We start from the raw sequence: 22,879 nt of genomic DNA on the forward strand, positions 1-22,879 counted from the left end.
CCACCCCTGAATAAAGGTATGTTTAACGTTTCATTACAATAAGAGAGAGAGAGAGAGAGAGAATATCCCTACCACATACAATTCCGTTTTTTTACAACTTATGGGAACACAATATCTATATTATGTCAAGGAAAGGAGAGAGAGAGAGAGAGAGAAGAGAGAGAGAGAGAGAGAGAGTGAGAGAGAGAGAGAGAGAGAGAGAGAGAGTCTGTCAAAGACCAAATGAAATACCTCTGTTAATTCAATCAGGATTTATTTCCCCTCATTTGTCTTCTTCTTCTTCTTCTTCTTCTTCTTTTTCTTCTTATTCTTCCAGAAGCTTCAGACATCTTCTGGGAAAGACATTCATACCACGGTTCATGCTGGGTCCCGGTACACTCCAGGGCTGGGGTCTGGAGTCGGCTGGGGTGTAAGGTGGAGTGGTGTGTATGGTGTGGGGTGGGGTGTGTTGGTGGCATGGAGGATTGGATAAAGCTGGAAATTCAGCCCCTTTTAAATCTGATAAATTAATAATGAATTTCGGAGTGTCTTTTGGTCTCTTGAGTTCAGAATCAACGAGGTTTCAGTTTCCCTCCCTGGAAAGAATGGAATGGCTGCCTCTGTATAATAGAATGACTATTGGATTCGATTCAAGTGCTTCCTAACATCACACTTCATACTAGTATGAAGGATTAATGAAAGGTGATGACAAGTATGATCATAGTCATTATTCTATTTAAATTGATCTTCGAAAGTAAGTTATTGAAAGCTTAAATATTTGCAGTTTCATTTCCAACATGATTCGTGTGATGGAAATATCTTTTTTAATCAGCAATGACAAGAAACAATACTTGGATACATCTCTGCATAGTGATGTCATTGTTTAAATATCAAATAATCTCTCTCTCTCTCTCTCTCTCTCTCTCTCTCAATCCATTTAAAACTCTAAACTGCACCAGTTTATTCTTGAACGCTCTTTGCCTCTATTTGCATTCCCATTCCGTACGGAATCCACCTTTGTAAAACTCTATGTTGGAATACCCGGTCTTCCATCCAGCGTCACTTCCAGCACATCTCCTGGACTGGAAACCGTTGGCGTTATTCGTGTAGTTCCATCAACTAACATTGTTACTCTTTTCGCTGGAAACTTGATCCGCTTTTGTCTGGAAACTGGAAAGGTATTGCTGGAATTACTCCCTCGGGCTTCTTTGAGCTCTCTCTCCCAGACCCTTTGTTCCTCCCCCTGGGAATATGGAATATTCCTCTTCTTCTTCTTCTTCTTCTTCTTCTTCTTCTCACAAATCCAGAGTAATATATTCTTGATGCTGTATTCTGTAGTACTTTAATACCGCCTACCAGTCGACCCAGCAATAAATGGGCATGGAGCATCTGCTGTTAGAAAATGCTGTTAAACGTTTGTGGAAAGATGCTGTTGAAAATGCTGTTTAAAGATGATGTGTGGTAATGCAGTTTTGAAAGATGCTGTTAATAACGCTATTTGAAAGTTCTGCTAGATGCTGCTAAAACGCTGTTTGACAGCACTGTTAAAAGATGCTGTTAAAACGCTGTTTGAAAGTGCTGTTAAAAGATGCTGTTGAAAACCCTGTTGGAAGGGGCTATGAAAATATGTTAAAAGATACTCTTAAAACAGTTTCAAAGCGATGTTAAAATATGCTGTTAAAAAGCTGTTGGAAAGTGGTGTTAAAAGATGCTGTTAAAACACTGTTTGAAAGCGCTGTTAAAAGATGCTGTTGAAAACGCTGTTTTAAAGCACTGTTAAAAGATGCTGTTAAAACACTGTTTGAAAGCGCTGTTAAAAGATGCTGTTGAAAACGCTGTTAGAAAGGGCTGTTAACATATGCTGTTAAAACGCCATTTGAAAGTGCTGTTAAAAACGCTGTTTGTTTTTAAGGTGTGCTGTTAAAATTTGTTTCAAAAATGCTGTTAGATGCAGTTAAAACCCGGTTTGAAGGTGCTGATAAAAATATGCTGTTAAAAATGCTGTTTGAAAGTGATGTTAAAAATGCTGTTAAAAACCTTGTTGAAGGAGCTTTTTAAAGATGCTGTTGAAAACGCTGTTTGAAGGTGCTGTTAAAAGATGCTGTTAAAAACGCTGATTGAAAGTGCCGTTAGATGCTGTTAAAAACGCTGTTTGAAGGTGCTGTTAAAAGATACTGTTAAAACACTGTTTGAAAGCGCTGTTAAAAACGCTGTTTGAAAGTGCTGTTAGATGCTGTTAAAACGCCGTTTGAGAGTGCCGATAAAAGATGCTGTTCCAAAATGTGGGGGAGGGAGAGAGAGATGACCTGCGGAAGTGTGGGGTGGTGGTAGGGTGGGGATAAGGGAAGGGGGGGAGGTGGGGGGGGGTGGGGGTGAGGTTGGGTGAAGGTTATGAGCTCAACATTCAATCCTTTGGAAGGTATTGCCGACTACATTTATCTATATAAATAAATAAATGAATTTATAATCGATGAGACTGCATCTAATATCTCTCTCTCTCTCTCTCTCTCTCTCTCTCTCTCTCTCTCATGGTAATGTATATATTTATTTATAAATGAAGGCTTTTTGCACGAAGGAAAAAATGAAAAAGCGAGATAGCCAAGTACTTTCGGTCCTGTTCTGGGGTCCGAACAGGACCGAAAGTACTTGGCTATCTTGCTTTTCCATCTTCTCCTTCATGGCAAAAAACCTTTATTTATACAAGCATCACGTTTTATATACTTCGTGATCAAGTTATTCATATATATATATATATATATATATATATATTATATATATATATATATATATACATATATATATATATATATATATATATATATATATATATATATATATATATATATACAATATATATATATATATATATATATATATATATATATATATATATATATATATATATATATACACATACATATACATACATACATACATACTACATATATATACATATATATATATATATATATATATATATATATATATATAAATATATTTATATATTGTAATCACAATTACTTTAAATATTTTGTTCGTGGTTTATGTCATTTGTTTTAATTAAGTCACGAAAAGTTCTCTTGAAACATTCTTTTATCCGGCCAAGGTTTTGTTTGTGTTCATTTGTATAGTGTTTAGTCACCATATTTTTTTTGCCTTTCATGTTTTGTGGAGCGGACTACCCGTCTTCAGTGCTTCGCTTGTCGAAACTGCCCCATTACGTGATTATGCTTTCGCTCTCTCTCCCTTTTACCTGGAGTGCGTTTTTGGGCAGCGGGGCAGAGAGTATCGGCTCCCCAACAGAGGAGGTCTTGCAGCATATTTTTTTCACGGCTTAATTAGCCGAAGATATTTGTTCCTGATCCTGCAGCTTCCATTGAATTTGAGAGGCTCCTGCTAATGAATTTTAGCCTCACTTAGAAGCATTGCTGTTGCTTTTGTGCTGCTGCTTGCAACTGCTGCTGGCGTTGCCGTGTTTGACCTCCTGGAGTCGTCAGGAGGCTTCTAGTGGCGAAGAACGGTAAGCGGACCGTATATGTTCTTCCCCGTCTGCTTACATAATATACAATTTACGTTGCCCTGGTGATCCCCTCGGTGCAAGAACACCCCTAGTGATCCGGAGTAGGACAATCGCTGTTGATGCGTTATAATCTTTGATTATGAATTCGGTGTGGTCTTGAGAATTCTTCAGCTGTTTCTTCATCACCTCTTCAGTGTAGTTTTATCGTCAATTTAGGACATATTATTATAAGGTGTATTATGGTTAATAATTATTGTAAAATTGATTAGGTTTAAGGTTTACTTCACTCTGCAACTCCAACTATCGTATGCTAGGGAAAGTGTGTTTTTCTGCCTCCTACACTTTCTTTCTCTTCGACTGAGGTATAAAAGTTAGGTAGGCGCGTGATGGTTCGAGTGTTATTATTGTAAAGTAGCGTATGTGTTTTTCCAGTTCCTAAGAAGCTTTTCGAGGACTATTTTTTGTAATTTAAGACTATTTTTGTTAATTAAATTTATTGTTAAGTTTGATTCAGTGTTTTTTGTATCCCTCTTTTGAGAGTTATTTTGCTTTGTGGATTTTGTGTCGCTGCTGGTTCTTGCCTGGTATTTTGGCACTGAGTCAGTCTGGAAAAAGAACCTGGATGAATATAATCAATCTTAAGTTCATAACATAATTTGGCGACCTTGCCAGGATCAGTTTAGCGGCATAATTTTCAACTGTAAACGGCTCTCGGAGAGGTGATCAAGCCACTGAACGTATTTAGAGTGATTATTTCTATTTAATTAATTCAGGATGCATTATTTTGAGAGTGAAGAAGCTGAAGTAGCGAACTTTTTGGCTAGTCCTAAACTGGGAAGAGGATCTGTTTGAACTAAAAGGGATCAATTGTGGTTGATTGACAGAGTTCTTGGATTAAGTTTGGCCACTGAGGTTAAGAAGGGACCGTTGTTATTTGAGGTCTTGAAGGCCGCGAGGATATATAGAGAGACTCTTGATAGGAAGGATGTTCTGGAAAGTAGTAGGCGGTTATGTGGTCGTCTGGGGGTGTAGGGTGGGGATTGTGGTGTGAGGTGGTGTGTGGGATGAGGTGGAGAGGTGTGGTAGTGTGTGGTGGTGGGATGTTTTATGGTGGTGGTGGTGCAGGGTGGGGTGGGTGTTAGGTGTGGGAGTGTGTGTGGGGTGTGGTAGTATGAAATTCAATCCCTTTTGAATTTGATGAATTCCAGAATTCCATTTCTGTCCTCAGACAGAAAAGACACTAAAGGTGGTTATGGTTTTCTGTCCCTGGAAAGAATGGCGGTGCTGGCTGTATCTATAAAAAAATACTATTAAAGTCGATTAAACTGCTTTTTTAACCTCACACTTCTCACTGGTATGAAGGGTTAATAACGTGTGAAGGCAAGTATGATAACAGTCTTTGTTCTATTTAGGATTCTCTTTGAAAATAAGTTACTTAAGCCTCAAATATTTTCCGTTTTATTTCCAACATGATTCGTGTGATGGAAATGTCATTTTAATCCCAACTAACAAATAACAATATTTAGATGCTTCTCTGGATATTGCTGTCATTTAAATAACAAGTCTCTCTCTCTCTCTCTCTCTCTCTCTCTCTCTCTCTCTCTCTCTCTCTCAATCTCAATCCGTCTAAAGCTTTGAACTAATCCGATGTATTCCTGAACGCTCTTTGCCTCTATTTGTATTCCCATTCCTCACGGAATCCACGTTTGTAAAACTCTGTTGGAATACCCGGTTTTTCATCCAGCGCCACTTCCAGTACCTTCAATGGACTGGAAACCGTTGGCGTTATTCGCGTAATTTCATCAACTAACATTGTTACTCTTTTATTGTTACTATTTTCGCTGGAAACTTGATCCGATTGTGTCTGGAAATTGGAAAGGTATTGATGGAATTACTCCCTCGTGCTTCTTTGAGCTGCTGGGGAAATGGTTTCCAGGAATGAGGGATTTGAACAAATAATTTAGTTGGAAGAGAACTTCTCCACCAAGTGGATGACGATTTATGGTTAATTTCACCAGAATCGACGAATAAGACACCGACGGGCAGAGAGGCCATTGTTTTGAACATAAAGGGGCGTTTCTTCTGATCTATTGCGTCATCATCCTGTTACGACTTAGTGGGATTCGTGACATGTATAGGCGTACGTATTTTTGTGTGTGTGTATGTATACAGCGTATAACTGCATGATGGTTTATGAGTGATTTTATGTATATTCTTTTAAATAGTCCCTAGTTACTGATAGTGACAAGTATGCTAAAATATTTCCAACATATTTTAGCATTCGTTGGTGATATAATGTGATATGTGCAATATTACATTTACGATTCTGAGTTGGAATTACATCAGTAAATCTGGTGCAACTCTCTCTCTCTCTCTCTCTCTCTCTCTCTCTCTCTCTCTCTCTCTCTCTCTCTACTCAAATATTATACAGATCCCAATTCGATATACTTTCTTAACAGCTATATCTAAAGATAAAATAAATCATAATGATACTTTCAGAGTTTGCACTTACTTTCTGTTGCAAATATATATATATATATATATATATATATATATATATATATATATATATATATATATATTATATATATATGCTTAAAAAATCACTCTAGATGCACGTGACTTCATAAATAAGCGAATCTACAGGAAAATAATAGTCAGAAATCCAAGTGCTTTCGTCTTTACTCAGACATTGTCAAGGAGTAATGAAATACAATTGGAGAGAAGGGTCTCAGGTACAAAACAAGATCAAGAATACCAGATGGTTAATTGAGTAAAGACGAAAGCGCTTGATTTCTGAGTTATTATTTTCCTGTGGGATTCGCTATTTATGAAGTTACGTGCATCCTACAGTGATTTTTTTAAGCATAATGGAAACCACACGCAACTTCTACGCCTTTTCTTTGAATTTTCCGAGCCTTGTTCTATTCGTGACATCCTTCTGTAATGCTCTTATCATCGCTCAACAAACTGAAAACTCCGACTAACTTTCTACGGAAGTGCATGAACGAGCAAGTGATGCCCAAGTCGATTTTACCAGTGAGAATTCTTCGCCTAGCAGAGCGACCTTTCGACGAGTTTCAACGCATCATACTTCAGAAACACATCGACATCACAAAAGTGTGGAAGTAGATGATGCGTTTCGTACACTTAGAAGCAGACGGTATGGCTTTAATCAGACGGCTCCTGTCGATTGGAAGAATGGATGCTGGATTATTGCTACGGAAAATTGAGAAAGTGCTGCAACCGTCTTGAAGGAACCTTCAAGTCAAGTTGAAAAATCTTATTGCTGAAAGCGACTGGACTAAGCATGCCAACGTGGACTTCATGATTAATTTATCAGACAAACCAGTGGATAGTGCTACGACACCGGCTTTGGATATGGGTTAAGCTTTGTAGTATTTAATGGTAACCTAGAACTGTGTCGACATCTCAAAATCCTTTTGTTATTTAGAAAAATTTAATCAAAACCTATGCCCTGATGATATCAAAATATGGTGTATGGTGCTATGAGTAAACCTTCTCCCCTAATGTACCCGTGAGATTCTCCAGGCTTTTAAGAAAATTAAAGAAGACGAAACAGTGAAAGTGGACAAAAGCAGATAAACCTAATGCAGTGGTAATAATGAATAAAAGTGACTATATAAGTAAAATAATGACATTGCTAAATGGTACTGATACTTATACGAAACTGAGGTCTGACCCTACACAGACAGTGAACTCCCATTTTAATAAACAAATTAAATCCATTTTTGATGGGCTTGACATTTAATTAAACAGTTTACACCGTAATGCGCCTCCCTACTTTATATGTATGGTTTAGTCAAAGACACATAAAATCAATAACCCTATCAGACCAATCATTAGTTCAGTGGGCTCAGTTACGTATAATTATCTAAATGGCTTGTAAAAATTTTCTTTACTCCTTTGGTAGGAAACATTTCTAACATGAATGTTAAAAACAATGTTGATTTTATAAACAAATTGAATAGTTTAAATTTGAATTTTTATTTTAATATGTTGTCTCTATTTACAAAAGTGCCTGTAGATGACTTACTTGAATATTTGGAGGAGGAATTAGAACGTCATGACATTCCCTTAAGTGTAGCAAACCTCACTAGTCTCATATGGTTATGTATCAAAGATAGTAAATTTTGTTTTAATGGGGAATTTTTTACGAAAGTTTGGCATGGCTATGGGTAATCCCTTATCTCCTGTCCTTAGTAATATTTACATGGAATTTTTTGAGACAAAACTCTACCAAGAATTTGCCCCAAAAAGTTATTTGTTTGTTATGAATGTGGATGGATGATCTTATGTATTTGGCCAGTTCGCGAAAATCTCCAGTAATTCCTTAATAATCTCAATTTAGTCCCTTCTATAAAATTTACTGTAGAGGAAGAAAGAAATTGTAATGTGAATTTTCTTGATGTAACTGTCCATAAAAATGATAGAAATTTCACCTTTTCAGTCTTTCGAAAATCAAACTAACATTGCCCTCTTTTGTTCATTACTACTCCAATCACCATCAAAATGTTAAATTCTCTTGTTTTTTCTGGGATGTTCTTAAGGGCTTTGCGTGTCTGTAGCCCGCAGTTTATTGACGCTGAAATTAAAAACTATTTATGATATTGCATTGAAACTTGAATACCCAAGGACTTTTTTATAGATGTGGCATGGAAAAGAGCTAGAAAAACATTTTATTCAACTAATGACAAACTTGAATTTAGTAAGCATAACATTCTAAAAAAAATTACCCTATGATGAAAGGTTTTTAGATATTCCTAGAATTTTAAAGCTTTTTAACATAAATGTTTTGTTTTCAGTAATATTAATGTCAAGAGTTTAATAATAAAAAATCTCCTAAAGATCTTCCAGGTTGCATATGAAATTCCTTGCAAAAAAGTGTGATAAAGTGTATTACGGACAGACCGGTAAATCTCTTTCACAAACGTCTCATACAACATCAATATTCTGTGAGAACTGGGCAAATATCGAATGCATATTCGTACATATGAGAGATTTAGACCATCCTATTAGCTGGAGTCAAGCAAGAGCTTAATCCCGTGTAATGACACAGTTAGAAGGAATATCATTGAATCTTGTTGCATCAAGTCAAATAATAGAAATGTTCTAAATTTAAGTCTTGGTTTATTTAAACTTGATGCTCTCATTATGAAAAAAGTTGTAGATAAATATAAGCAACAAAATTAATATATTCAGTTTTTACATGTTTGGACTGTAAAGGTACTTTGTAATTTCGGTTCAGGTTTTTTGTGACCGTAGTGATATCCGATAATCCTGGATTATCTCTTAATTTACCCTTTTGACAATTAACCATCTGGTATTCTTGATCTGTTTTGTACCTGAGACCCTCTCCCAATTCCAATTTGTACTTCATTAACTCCTTGACAATGTCTGAGTAAAGACGAAAGCAACTTGGATTTCTAACTATTATTTTCCTGTGGGATTCGCTCATATATATATATATATATATAATATATATATATATATATAGATATATATTATATATATATATATATACTATATATATATATGTGTGGGTGTGTGGTGTTGTGTGTGTGTGTTTTTGTGTGTGTGTGTAGGTATACATATAAGAATGATGGGAAGAACCTTACAACAATCTTGGATGTAGAGAAATGTGGCAATCTCTCCCCAACTATGAGCAAGGGATTCAGTGTGTACTTACCTAACTGAAGACTTCCCAATGAATATAGGGCCAAGTAATAATAATAATAATAATAATAATAATAATAAAATAATAATAATAATAATAATAATAATAAAAGGCTCAGGAGTGGCGTGCAACACGGGCTTATGAGACGCTGCACGCCACTGCAAGTATTTATCTATAGTGCACCTTACCTGAGGTGAAAGTTATCAAATAAAATATGAAAGTTGAAAAAATATAAAATCGTGGAAATGACAGACATCTTTTACCGCGAGAAGGGGATCTCCTACGGAAATGAAACGGCACAATCGTTCATTACCTGGATCTCTTTGGAAGTCTAATCACTCGCCATTAGCGTGGTGCTCTCTCTCTCTTCTCTCTCTCTCTCTCTCTCTCTCTCTCTCTCTCCTCTCTCTCTCTCTCTCGCTGCATTCTTGCTTTGTAATTCAGCTTGATCTTCTCATGGGGGTGGGGCTGCGGTCTCTCACTCTCGCCCGTACTACCGATCCAGCATGTTCGGACGAGAGTGAGAGACCGCAGCCCCACCCCATGAGAAGATCAAGCTGTATTACAAAGCAAGAATGCACGCACGTCACCGTGAGGACGAAGATGCTTTGAGAAAAAATAATAAACGAAAGAGAATATGACCCCTACCGAAGCCGACAAAGAACTCGAACTTGTAATTATTACCAAAATCGACGTACCCGGGACGGTTATATATGAAGAAACAACCCGACGCCCCCAGCAAGAGACCTCTTGAAACAGTCGAATGTAGTCTACCAATTTTTATACCCCGTCCGTGGATGTCCCAGCTCTTACGTTGGTATGACTTCTATGAAACTGTCCAAGAGGATTTCCTGCCACGTACAAGAAGGAGCGATTAAAAACCATATCATGACTGCACACCAGGAAGCTATCTCCCGCGACGGTATTATCAAGAATATCAAGATAATAGGGAGGGCTCCTGACCAGCGATGCTTGCAACTGGTCGAAGCGCTCCTCATACAGCAAGAGAAGCCCTCATTGAATACGACGCAGGAAGTGCTCTTCCTCCCCACCAACTTAAGGAGACCTATGTGTATAAATAATACAAGTAATACCAGACCGAGCGACACCCCGATCAAAAAATACCAGATGAGACTAGCAGCCCAGCAGCCAGTGACATCGCGAGCCATCATGACACAACGCCCAGGGAAGCCATGCCCCAGCCTGGATGGTCTGCTAGGCTGCAACAGTGCGACCTTCAACGACAAGAAGCATCTTGAAGAAAACTTCCTTATACCTATGGCGGGAGCGCATTGCGCCACCAGCCAATGAAAACGCAGCTAGCGGTTGACCCCCTGCTTACCTGCCACTATATATTGAGTAGATCTTGACAGCACCTACAATAGGAGCTGAGCCCATAGAATGGGTAGACAGCTACATGTACCTGGGAGTTGTCATAGATCAGCAGCTAACTTTCAAGGAGGAAATCAAGTACTTGAGAGAAAGAGCAAATGCAAGACTGGCTGCCATGAGATACATGTCATCCCTGAAGGAGGGATCAAATGAACACATACAAAGGAAGTACTACCTAGCCTGCACCAGAACATTGGTGGACTATGCTGCCCCCACTCTGATGAGGCTGACAGAGGCTCAAAAAGAATCACTGGAGGTCATTCAAAAACAATGCAATGAGGCTCATGCTAGGAGCACCCCACATGGACAAGGCTGTGCGACCTCAGGCTTGAAAACTAACTTGCCAAACTAGAGGATAGGATTGCACAGCGAAATGCAAGCACAATGGCCAAGATGTTCCTCTCAGAAAGAGACTCCATCTCTATGAAAAGAGCCAGAGAGGAACTTGCAAAACACCCAGAGATTCAAACTTCGAGTTCCTATGGTAAGGACCAAAGTGACAACATCAAGAGTCTAGGCATGGCAGAAACACTGCTGCAGCTAGGTCCAGACACAACACAGGGCATACAACAACTACCACCCTGGAAGAAGAAGGACTGCACTATACAAATACACAAGCCTCCGAAGAGCAAAAGAGGACTGCAAAGAGAAGAGCTAAGAGCGGCGGCCTATGAAGCAATCAGAAACACTGAGACCATAGGGGCACAAACATACTACACCGATGGCACTGTAGATCCTGAGAATCAAACTACGGGAGCTGCAGTATATTCAAGAAACTTCACAGCCTGCTGGAGGACCTCCAACCACTCCTCCACTATGCAGACAGAGTTAACAGCAATAAGACAGGCACTGCTGTACTCACTGGAGAATGAAGAAGGACCTGTAATCATCCACACCGACTCAAAGTCCTCAATGCAAGCCCTGCAACAACAGAGAAATAAAGAAAATAAGGCACTGCTGGCTGGAATTAAAACACTGCTACACCAGCAAAGCAAAAGAGGAAGACCTGTCACCTTAAACTGGATACCCAGTCATATAGGAATTCCAGGCAATGAGAGGGCTGATGAGCTAGCCAAAAGTACAAAAACACATGACCAGAGTGCAAATACATATACAACCTGCACTGCAACAATCAAGAATGCAATGCAACCACTCTGCAAAGAAAAATTGCTAAAAGACCATTGTGAGTGGGTAGAAAAGAACTCACCGTCTGCCAGATGGTATAAGACATCGACTGATGATAGTGCCTCCTCCCATAGACAGGCACATACCAAGAAAACTTGCTGTGATCATCCACAGACTCAGGCTAGGATATAAAGCCTGCTGGGAAATTGTGGAAAACAGTGTCAGACCATGTGAACACTGTCAAGAAGAAACACAGCAACCACTCCTTCACTACCTGCTGGAATGCAGAGAAACACAGCTAAGAGGTGCAGCACAAAATGAATTACTTGCACAAGATGCTGAGCATGCAGCTGCCACAGTCACAAAGACAATCATTGAAAACTTAGAAGAGCATGCCCAGGTGCTCTACAACCTACCTCCACCAAGTCACATCAACCACCCTCATCACATCCCCTCATTTAAGGCTCTATCCACATCATCCACTATCATTCTTTTAAAACTTTACCTACAACTGAAATCCTCCTGCAGGGACCCAAGGAAGTAAAGGGTTGGACAACCCCACCTGCACTGCTTCTCCGATATTCGAAAGCCTTACATTCTTTCAAACTTCAACTATAATATGACATGATGGCCCTCTCTTACTGACACCATCATCCTTCCCCTGTCCACTCCTATCTCTACAACTAAAGATATTTCCAATTTCAAAAAACTAACCGTGTACCTAATGAATCTTTTCAGATCACCTACGGGCCAAACAAGGGAAAGGCCCCGTCGCCAAAAACAAAAAAAAAGAAGTGTTGGCTTAATACAACAACAACAACAACAGCACCTATTTTTCTACGACGATAAATTTTTCGATTTCCTTACTGGCTATCTCTGACTCGCCAGGACTCGCTACTATCGATCTTTATCTTCTACTAGTGGGTACTTTAGGGTTTAAAGGGTTTGAATTTAACCTGCGCTGTTCACCTCTCCTTTCACTTTTGAATTCATATCATTCCACCTTCATATTCCATGGAGATCACAAATAAAAAGCTCACCACATATCCTTTAAATCACCATTCCACATAAAATAATTCAAATGACCTACGGGCTGCTTTTTAGCTAAAGCCCGTGCTGGCATAAAGCCAGCTTAATCCTCAACAACACAACAACAACAACAACAGCACCTACAGTCTACTCCGACCCACTGCCGTGATCAGGCTCGGATGATACAGAGAGAAGCGTTGGCCACTAGATTAACTTAAATTTTGACCTATTAATTCATTTACTGTGACAAATAAATAAATGTGTAACCATTATCCCTGAAATTGACTCCTGATGAGTAATATCGGCGCAATACTCGCCAGTTGTAGTAGCAGTTAAATGCAGCTGGTGCCGCAATATCTTTCAATAAGACTTGTTTGAACGAGGGTCTCCTTCCAATAAATAATAATGATAATAATAATAATAATAATAATAATAATAATAATAATAATAATAATAATAATAATAATATATGAAGGTAGGAGACCTCTCTTAAACATGTTTTGTTAAAGATGATGGCAGCATCTGTGGAATTGATTTTATATATGGTCTTTTCAATTCTTCTTATTATTCTCTTCTCATCAGGGCTGATATTTGCTAATAGCTGGCGAGTATGTTCATATCTTGGTTAAAGAAATAATAATAAGTACGAGCACCAACTGAAGGAGTGATAGAAAAGCGATCTGGCAAAGATCCTCTGGGACTATGGTATCAGGACGGATAGGGTGATACGTCCAAATAGACCAGACGTTACGTGATTGACAAAGTCAAGAAGAAAGTATCACTCATTGATGTCGCAATACCATGGGACACCAGAGTTGAAGAGAAAGAGAGGGAAAAAATGGATAAGTATCAAGATCTGAAAATAGAAATAAGAAGGATATGGGATATGCCAGTGGAAATCGTACCCATAATCATAGGAGCACTAGGCACGATCCCAAGATCCCCTGAAAAGGAATCTAGAAAAACTAGTAGGACTGAAGTAGCTCCATGACTCATGCAGAAGAGTGTGATCCTAGCAACGGCGCGCACATAGTAAGAAAAGTGATGGACTCCTAAGGAGGCAGGATGCAGCCCGGAACCCCACACTATTAATACCACCCAGTCGAATTGGAGGACTGTGATAGAGCAAAAAAAAAAAAAAAAAAAAAAAAAAAAAAGACGCTCCTCCCCCCCAAAAAAATACATTTGGAATACTTCAGATTTTTGAGAAATTAAGTAACAGAATAAAGGGCAATTCACTGTGGATATAGGCAGACCCCCCCAACCACCCATGGCCCCCATCCCCAAAAGATACTGAACAATATAAAGACCATAATAAACACCTTCCAATAAATAAAAGAATAATTAGTAATACTCACCAAAACCCGAACGTTGCAGAACTTCTGGAAAAATTTAAGATTACTATTAATAATATTGTCATAAACTTTGGTCAATGTCATTACTGTAGGTCACTGTGTCTACACTGCAACGTATTTTGACTCTCTCTCTCTCTCTCTCTCTCTCTCTCTCTCTCCATAATTTAATAAACATATTCATCACAATTCAGAGCAAAACTGACGTTGATCAATTACGAGTTCGTGTCAACAACATTACTCAGTTTATATGAAAATCTGGATTTCAAGTTGTCTAGGATATTTTCCGTCTATGTTCCTACTATGAAATGCGTCAACCGAGACCTTACCTTACAGACCTTACATCTTGTTCGGGTTGCCCCAGGTCCCTCAGTGTGAGGCACTTCTAATGTCTACCAGAGTTGCTAGTGCATCTTCCGGTATATTTTGCATCTTCCAATCTTAGATGGTCTGGGATGCAGTTTAGATATTTGTCGAGCTTATTCTTAAACACATCTACGCTCACTCCTGATATATTCCTCAGATGAGCTGGCAGCGCATTGAATAGTCGCCGGATAGGAGAATAGTCAATTTTTTTTTTCATTTCTACATATATCATCTAATTTTTCTATTATTGTGTCAAACTCTTTAGTATTAGGGGTCTTCATATTACGATGTTCATTAATTTTTCAGATTCTAATTCTACCGCTATTAGTTCACATTCTGAGTTACTATATTTCTCATATATTTTTCCTTGTTTTATGGCTTTCCCATATATCGCGGTTCCCCCTTGATTCCTATTTTTTTCTATTTGATCCATAAGTTTGGAACCCTTTTATTTGATCATCATTACCGGTCTCTTGGGAATACCAGGTTTCACTTATATTCATTATATCTATTTTCTTTTCAATTTGGGTTCGTTCTTCTATGAACTCTATTTTTCTTTTTGAGTTACTCGTAACTAAACCCTGCGCATTCATCACTATGATGGTTTGCGTGTTATCTCCTTCATTTAATATGGGTAATAATAAGGATTTTCCCATGTCTTTTTCCTGTTCTGGTATGTTGTTCTTATCTTAATTTCCAAAAATTCTGACATTAAAAAATCCAACTTTTCCAATATTTTTTTTTTCTTCCTTCATCATAATTATTCATTTTGAGTCTGAATCTGCAATTTTCTCCGTAAATGCGCCATCCCCTAGCATCGTAATTTATGTAGTATCTTTGAGTATCTCTGCATCCATACTCTTGTCCTGCTCTTTGTTTGCATTATTTTTTTATGTCATTTCAGTTTTATTTTCTTCTTTTCCATTTTCCTCTTCTTCCTCTTCCTCATCTTCTTCAACCTCTACTATTTGCACATTAAGTCTCGATTTAATAACATTATCTATCAATGAGAGACATGTTGAGCAAAATACTCTTGTATCCTTCCTTGTATTGTGCTGAACTTCTACGCATTGGGGATGCGTGGGTATGCTGCATGCATAACATTTCCTGACATTACTATGGATTTACTATGCTATACCACACCTTACACAATTTGCATGCTTTAGGCGTTCTTTTCCCTATTGCATTAATTAGTATATTCACAATGTTCACCTTTTTCATTTTCTTTGTTGGAATGTGTTGAGTGATGTAAATTTTCTTTATAAGTCTCTTGACCACTTGAATTTTATTTGGGACTCCTAATATCATTTTCATGATATTTTCTGCTGATTTGTTCCAGCTTGAAGGATCATATCCTTCCATATGTCTATGAATACCTTTGCATCTTTTTGGTTAGGGCTGTTATTGATCTCATAGATGAGAAATGCCAGCTCCCTTCCTGATAATTCATCATATTGCATATCTAAAATGCACGCAAGATTTTGCCATTGCTTGCCACAGTTGGAGCTTACTGCTATCCATATCGAATTTATAATAATTCACTCGATAAACTAACTTAGTAGACGCTGTATCCTACTATTCTCACACTAATCTTATCACCGACAAATCACGAACACTTCTAGGGAGAGAGAGAGAGAGAGAGAGAGAGAGAGAGAGAGAGAGAGAGAGAGAGAGAGAGAGAGAGAGAGAGAGAGAGAGAGAGAGAGAGAGATTAATGGCTCGTTAAAGAATCTTTTATTCAACCACAAGTGGCCTCATATTTTATGAATGATCACATTTTGGAGTAATAAAGTAATGAGAATTAATCATTAGAAAGCTGTTGACTGTTGAAGGAAACGATAATTAAAGGTGAAAAGACGACCCAGTACAGATATCCTTAGTTGAACAAAAGATAAAAAACGTGAAATAAGGATAAAAAGAAGGAAAATGTTTGAAGTTAATCATTTTTATCATTTACAACCCACATTTTCTGATTTTATTGAGAATGATAACCGATATCAGTCACAGGGGTTCGTATTTCATAATATCCTTATTTGACAAAACCATTCAACCTCTCTCATGTCACTCGATTATTAACCCCTTAATTTCCAGGAAGGAATTCATTCATTTACTTCTTCATTTATTTTGGCAAAGGAAATTTATTTTTTATTCTTTATCACTTGAACTGTTTGGCCTTTCATTTGTCCCTAGATCTATAATTAAACCCTTAGCTTTTGGAAATATGTTCTACAAAACTGAAGGCTCGTATGTTAAGAAAGTGAAAAGTAAGGTAATAATAATAATAATAATAATAATAATAATAATAATAATAATAATAATAATAATAATAATAATAATTCGTTACGTTGTACGAGTTGTTGATAGAAAAATCAGTTCGAATCATCCTTAAAAATTCCTGCCATTGTAGCGTTTAAAGTGATAAATGACAAACAGGACAATCATATTATTTCTTCACTTTGCCAAATTCCGCTTTGGGTGAAATTAGTCCTTCAAGACATCAGCCCTTTCTGTGATGGCACTGTCAGGAGCCTTGGTTGTCGTCTCTGCTCTCACTTCTGATACAGAGAGAGAGAGAGAGAGAGAGAGAGAGAGAGAGAGAATTCTCACGGTCGTTTCTTGTTCTCATCCCAAGAATAGTTCAACAAATTCCGGTTTCAGACGTCACAGATTTTGTCATTTTATTCGGTGGATTCTTTTCGACACTTTGTCAAATATTTCCGTCAAATATCTCTTCCATATCTGACGCGATATGGAGTCACTTCCTGATTACTACTTTGAAGAGTTTTTTCCCTTAGGAGATTTTTTTTTTAACTTTGAAAAGTTTTTTTAAGAGTTTTCCTCCATTGAAGAGTTTTTCCCATTGAGTTTTTTTTTTTTTTATATCTGCAGAATTTTGACTCCATTGAAAAGTTTTTTCCCTTTGAAGAGTTTTTTTATAATTGAAGGTTTTTTTCTTCTGAAGAGTTTTTTCCAATTAAAGGTTTTTCCCTTTGAAGAGTTTTTTTTCATTTGAAGAGTTTTTTCCTATGCAGCGCTTTTTTTTTTAGTTTTTTTTTTCATTTGAAGAGTCGATTATCATTATTGAACGAGTGAAATCAGCGAACACAATTTCTCTCTCTCTCTCTCTCTCTCTCTCTCTCTCTCTCTCTCTCTCTCTCTGACTGGATTCATATGTGAGGTCGATGGTCGTCCTCACACAGAAACAATTGCAATTATTTAAATTACTTATTTCGCATCGAAGACAAATATCTTTCGATGATCAGCCAATGGATCTCCTTTCCTGCTTCCTGCATTTCATGACTTTGATTAACTGGGACTTATTTTGAACACCGGTCCATTTCCAGACAAGAGTCAAAATAGACCAACCCAATAACCGAGCAGATGAATTGCAACGTCGTCCGCAGACTACTCGGTATTTATGCATATTCCCTTCTCCACCCCTCGTTATCACGAGTTACGACCATTCCATTGCGTCATAGTATCCAATTCTCTTTCTTCTCTTTCCTTTGCTTTACCTTCGTTTGGTCCTGACACTTCCAGAGTTGCTTTCTTATGGCGTCTTCGTCTTCTCTCTGTTTCTCCGTTTCTTGGGGTCCCTTGTTTCCTGGTGTAAGAAATTTAGAAATTTGAGAAAGGATGAAAATATTACCTATGTAGAATACGGTAAGAAGTAGAAAGGCTGTTTTTTTGATTGTGAACGACTTCTGCTAAAGTCGAGATTTTGATGGTTTGAAGAACTTAGTGTTGTTAGAAAACTTCAAAGATAACGTATCCCCTGAGATTAAACTTTATATAGAGGATAGGCGAGAAGTATCTTTTGCAGGAGCAACTAGGCTAGCTGACGAATATAGTCTAACTTATAATTTGAGTGTTAGTAAGAAACGAAATGATCCTTCGTCTGGTAGAGTACAAAGCAGTAAAGGTTTCAGTCCTAGTAATAGTAATGCGAGTAAAAGTGACTATTCCTGTTATACATGCGGAAAACCTGGTCATACGTCTAAGGTTTGTAAGAATAAGGTGGCATCTAGCGGCTCAGAATTAACTTGTTTCCGATGTAATGGGAAAGGGCATTTAGCGAGAAATTGTGCAGTAGAAAGGAAGGACGGTAAGAAACCAGTGTCCCTATTTAACCTTTCGTCAAGTAGGAATGATGTGATGAGAGAAACTAGAAAATTTTTTGGTAAAGTTCTGTTAGAAGGCGTAGTTTCCTCTCTTGGAGGAGTAGATTCGATAGAAGTGGTCGTGCTTCAAGACACAGGAACTGCTGTCTCACTGATTAGGAGAGCGAGTATGCCGAACAGGGCAGAAATCAATATGGAAGAAAAAGTCATGTTAGGTGGATTTCCTAACACTTGTGTTCTTTGTCCTTTGTTGAACTATAATTTAGAAAGTCAGGTAGTGTCAGGAGAAGTGAAACTTGCAGTAGTTGACAGTTTGTTCGTGGATTCGAATGAGTGTGAGTTCGTGGATTAGAACGAGAGTGAGTTCGTGGATTCGAACGAGAGTAAGTTCGTGGATTCGAACGTGAGTGAGTTCGTGGAGTCGAACGAGTGATAGAGGTGGAGAGGTTGATCTTGGCATGAGTGTGGCTGAGAGGCCGGACGCTATCGATAATGACAGTAACGTAGTAAATGTACCGGTATATAGTACTAGTTACGCTGATAAATTAGGCTCTAACATTTTGGATAAGGATGAACTAGTCAAGTTGCAGAGAGAGGATGAGACACTATCCCAAATTCTTTAATGTGAGCTGGATGATGATCTCGAGGATATGTGTAAGGAAACTTTTTGTTTAAAGGACGAAGTTTTGTGACGTTATGTTCGACCTAAGTCAGGTAGTAAAGGGGAAATCACCGAACAATTAGTGGTTCCTAGGAAGCTCCGTGAGCTAGTTTTGAAGTTAGCACATGATGAGCAAGGACATTTGGGAGTAAATAAAACTTTCAAGTGTATCAGTAGGGCGTACTTTTGGCCTAAAATGGGAAGTGACGTGAAGAGGTATGTTTTAAAATTGTCATGAATATCAAATTGACGGGAAACCGATTCAAGTAATTCCCAGAGTTCCGTTGTGTAATATTCCTTCAGTAGCCGAATAATTTGAGAATGAATTTATCAATATGGTCGGACCTGTGTCTAGAAGTAAGGGTAGAGAAGATTACATAACTAATCTTGAGTATTATAAAAAACAATTTAAGAGATGGTTGGCGACTAGACTTCCAAAGAGATCCAGGTAATGAACGATTGTGCCGTTTCATTTCCGCAGGAGATCCCCTTCTCGCGGTAAAAGATGTCTGTCATTTCCACATTTTATATTTTTCTTTTTTCAAACTTTCATATTTTATTTGATAACTTTCACCTCAGGTAAGGTGCACTATAGATAATACTTGCAGTGGCGTGCAGCGTCTCATAAGCCCGTGTTGCACCCACTCCTGAGCCTTTTATTATTATTATTATTATATTATTATATTATTATTATTATTATTATTATTATTATTATTATTATTATTATTACTGGCCCTATATTCATTGGGAAGTCTTCAGTTAGGTAAGTACACACTGAATCCCTTGCTCATAGTTGGGGAGAGATTGCCACATTTCTCTAACATCCAAGATTGTTGTAAGGTTCTTATCATTCTTATATGTATACCTCACAAACACACACACACACACACACACACACACACACACATATATATATATATATATATATATAGATATATATATATATATATATATGAGCGAATCCCACAGGAAAATAATAGTTAGAAATCCAAGTGCTTTCGTCTTTACTCAGACATTGTCAAGGATTGTTAATGAAGTACAATTGGAGAGAAGGGTCTCAGGTACAAAACAAGATCAAGAATACCAGATGGTTAATTGTCAAAAAAGGGTAAAAATTAAAAGAGATAATCCAGGATTATCGGATATCACACGGTCACAAACCTAACCGAAATTACAAAGTACCTTTACAGTCCAAAACATGTAAAAACTGAATATATTAATTTTGTTGCTTATATTTATCTACAACTTTTTTCATAATGAGAGCATCAGTTTAAAATAAACCAAGACTTAAATTTAGAACATTTCTATTATTTGACTTGATGCAACAAGATTCAATGATATTCCTTCTAACTGTGTCATTTACACGGGATTAAAGGCTCTTGCTTGACTCCACTAATAGGATGGTTAAATCTCATATGTACGAATAATGCATTCGATATTTTGCCCAGTTCTCACAGAAATATTGATGTGTATGAGACGTTGTGAAAGAGATTTACCGGTCTCCGTAATACACTTTATCACATTTTTTGCAAGGAATTTTATATATGCAACCTGGAAGATCTTTAGGAGAATTTTTTATTATTAAACTCTTGACATTAATAATTACTGAAAACAACATTTATGTTAAAAAGCTTTAAAATTCTAGGAATATCTAAAAAACCTTTCATCATAGGGTAATTTTAGAATGTTATGCTTACTAAATTCAAGTTTGTCATTAGTGAATAAAATGTTTTTCTAGCTCTTTTCCATGCCACATCTATAAAAGTCCTTGGGTAATTCAAGTTTTCAATGCAATATCATAAATAGTTTTAATTTCAGCGTCAATAAACTGCGGGCTACAGACGCAAAGCCCTTAAGAACATCCCAGAAAAAAACAGAGAATTTAACATTTTGATGGTGATTGGAGTAGTAATGAACAAGAGGCAATGTTAGTGATTTTCGAAAGACGAAAAGGTGAAATTTCTATCATTTTTATGGACAGTTTTTACATCAAGAAATTCACATTACAATTTCTTTCTTTCATCTACAGTAAATTTTAATAGAAGGGACCTAAATTGAGATTATTAAGGAATTCCTGGAGATTTTCGCGAACTGGCCAAATACATAAGATATCATCCATATATCTAAACCAAATAACTTTTTGGGGCAAAATTCTTGGTAAGAGTTTTTGTCTCAAAAAATTCCATGTAAATATTGCTAAGGACAGGAGATAGGGATTACCCATAGCCATGCCAAACTTTTGTAAAAAAAAACTCCCCATTAAAATCAAAACAAAATTTACTATCTTTGATACATAACCATATGAGATAGTGAGGTTTGCTACACTTAAGGGAATGTCATGACGTTCTAATTCCTCCTCCAAATATTCAAGTAAGTCATCTACAGGCACTTTTGTAAATAGAGACAACATATTAAAATAAAAATTCAAATTTAAACTATTCAATTTGTTTATAAAATCAACATTGTTTTTAACATTCATGTAGAAATGTTCCTACCAAAGGAGTAAGAATTTTTACAAGCCATTTTAGATAAATTATACGTAATGGCGCCCACTGAACTAATGATTGGTCTGATAGGGTTATTGATTTTATGTGTCTTGACTAAACCCAATACATATAAAGTAGGGAGGCGCATTACGGGTGTAAACTGTTTAATTAAATGGTCAAAGCCCATCAAAATGGATTTAATTTGTTTATTAAAATGGGAGTTCACTGTCTGTGTAGGGTCAGACCTCAGTTTCGTATAAGTATCGTACCATTTAGCAATGTCATTATTTTACTTATATAGTCCCACTTTTATTCATTATTACCACTGCATTAGGTTTATCTGCTTTTGTCACTTTCACTGTTTCGTCTTCTTTAATTTTCTTAAAAGCCTGGAGAAATCTCACGGGTACATTAGGGGGAGAAGGTTTACTCATAGCACCATACACAATATTTGATAATCATCCAGGGCCATAGGTTTTTTGATTAAATTTTTCTAAAATAAACAAAAGATTTTGAGATGTCGACACAGTCTAGGTTACCATTAAATACTACAAAGCTTAACCCATATCCCAAAGCCGGTGTCGTAGCACTATCCACTGGTTTGTCTGATAAATTAATCATGAAGTCCACGTTGGCATGCTTAGTCCAGTCGCTTTCAGCAATAAGATTTTTCAACTTGACTTGAAGGTTCCTTTCAAGACGGTTGCAGCACTTTCTCAATTTTCCGTAGCAATAATCCAGCATCCAATTCTTCCAATCGACAGGAACCGTCTGATTAAAGCCATACCGTCTGCTTCTAAGTGTACGAAACGCATCATCTACTTCCACTTTTGTGATGTCGATGTGTTTCTGAAGTATGATGCGTTGAAACTCGTCGAAAGGTCGCTCTGTAGGCGAAGAATTCTCACTGGTAAAATCGACTTGGGCATCACTTGCTCGTTCATGCACTTCCGTAGAAAGTTGAGTCGGAGTTTCAGTTTGTGAGCGATGATAAGAGCATTACAGAAGGATGTCACGAATAGAACAAGGCTCGGAAAATTCAAAGAAAAGGCGTAGAAGTTGCGTGTGGTTTCCATTATGCTTAAAAAATCACTGTAGATGCACGTAACTTCATAAATAAGCGAATCCCACAGGAAAATAATAATCAGAA

Source organism: Macrobrachium nipponense, chromosome 34 (genome assembly GCF_015104395.2).
Source record: "Macrobrachium nipponense isolate FS-2020 chromosome 34, ASM1510439v2, whole genome shotgun sequence".
NCBI classification, from domain to species: domain Eukaryota; kingdom Metazoa; phylum Arthropoda; class Malacostraca; order Decapoda; family Palaemonidae; genus Macrobrachium; species Macrobrachium nipponense.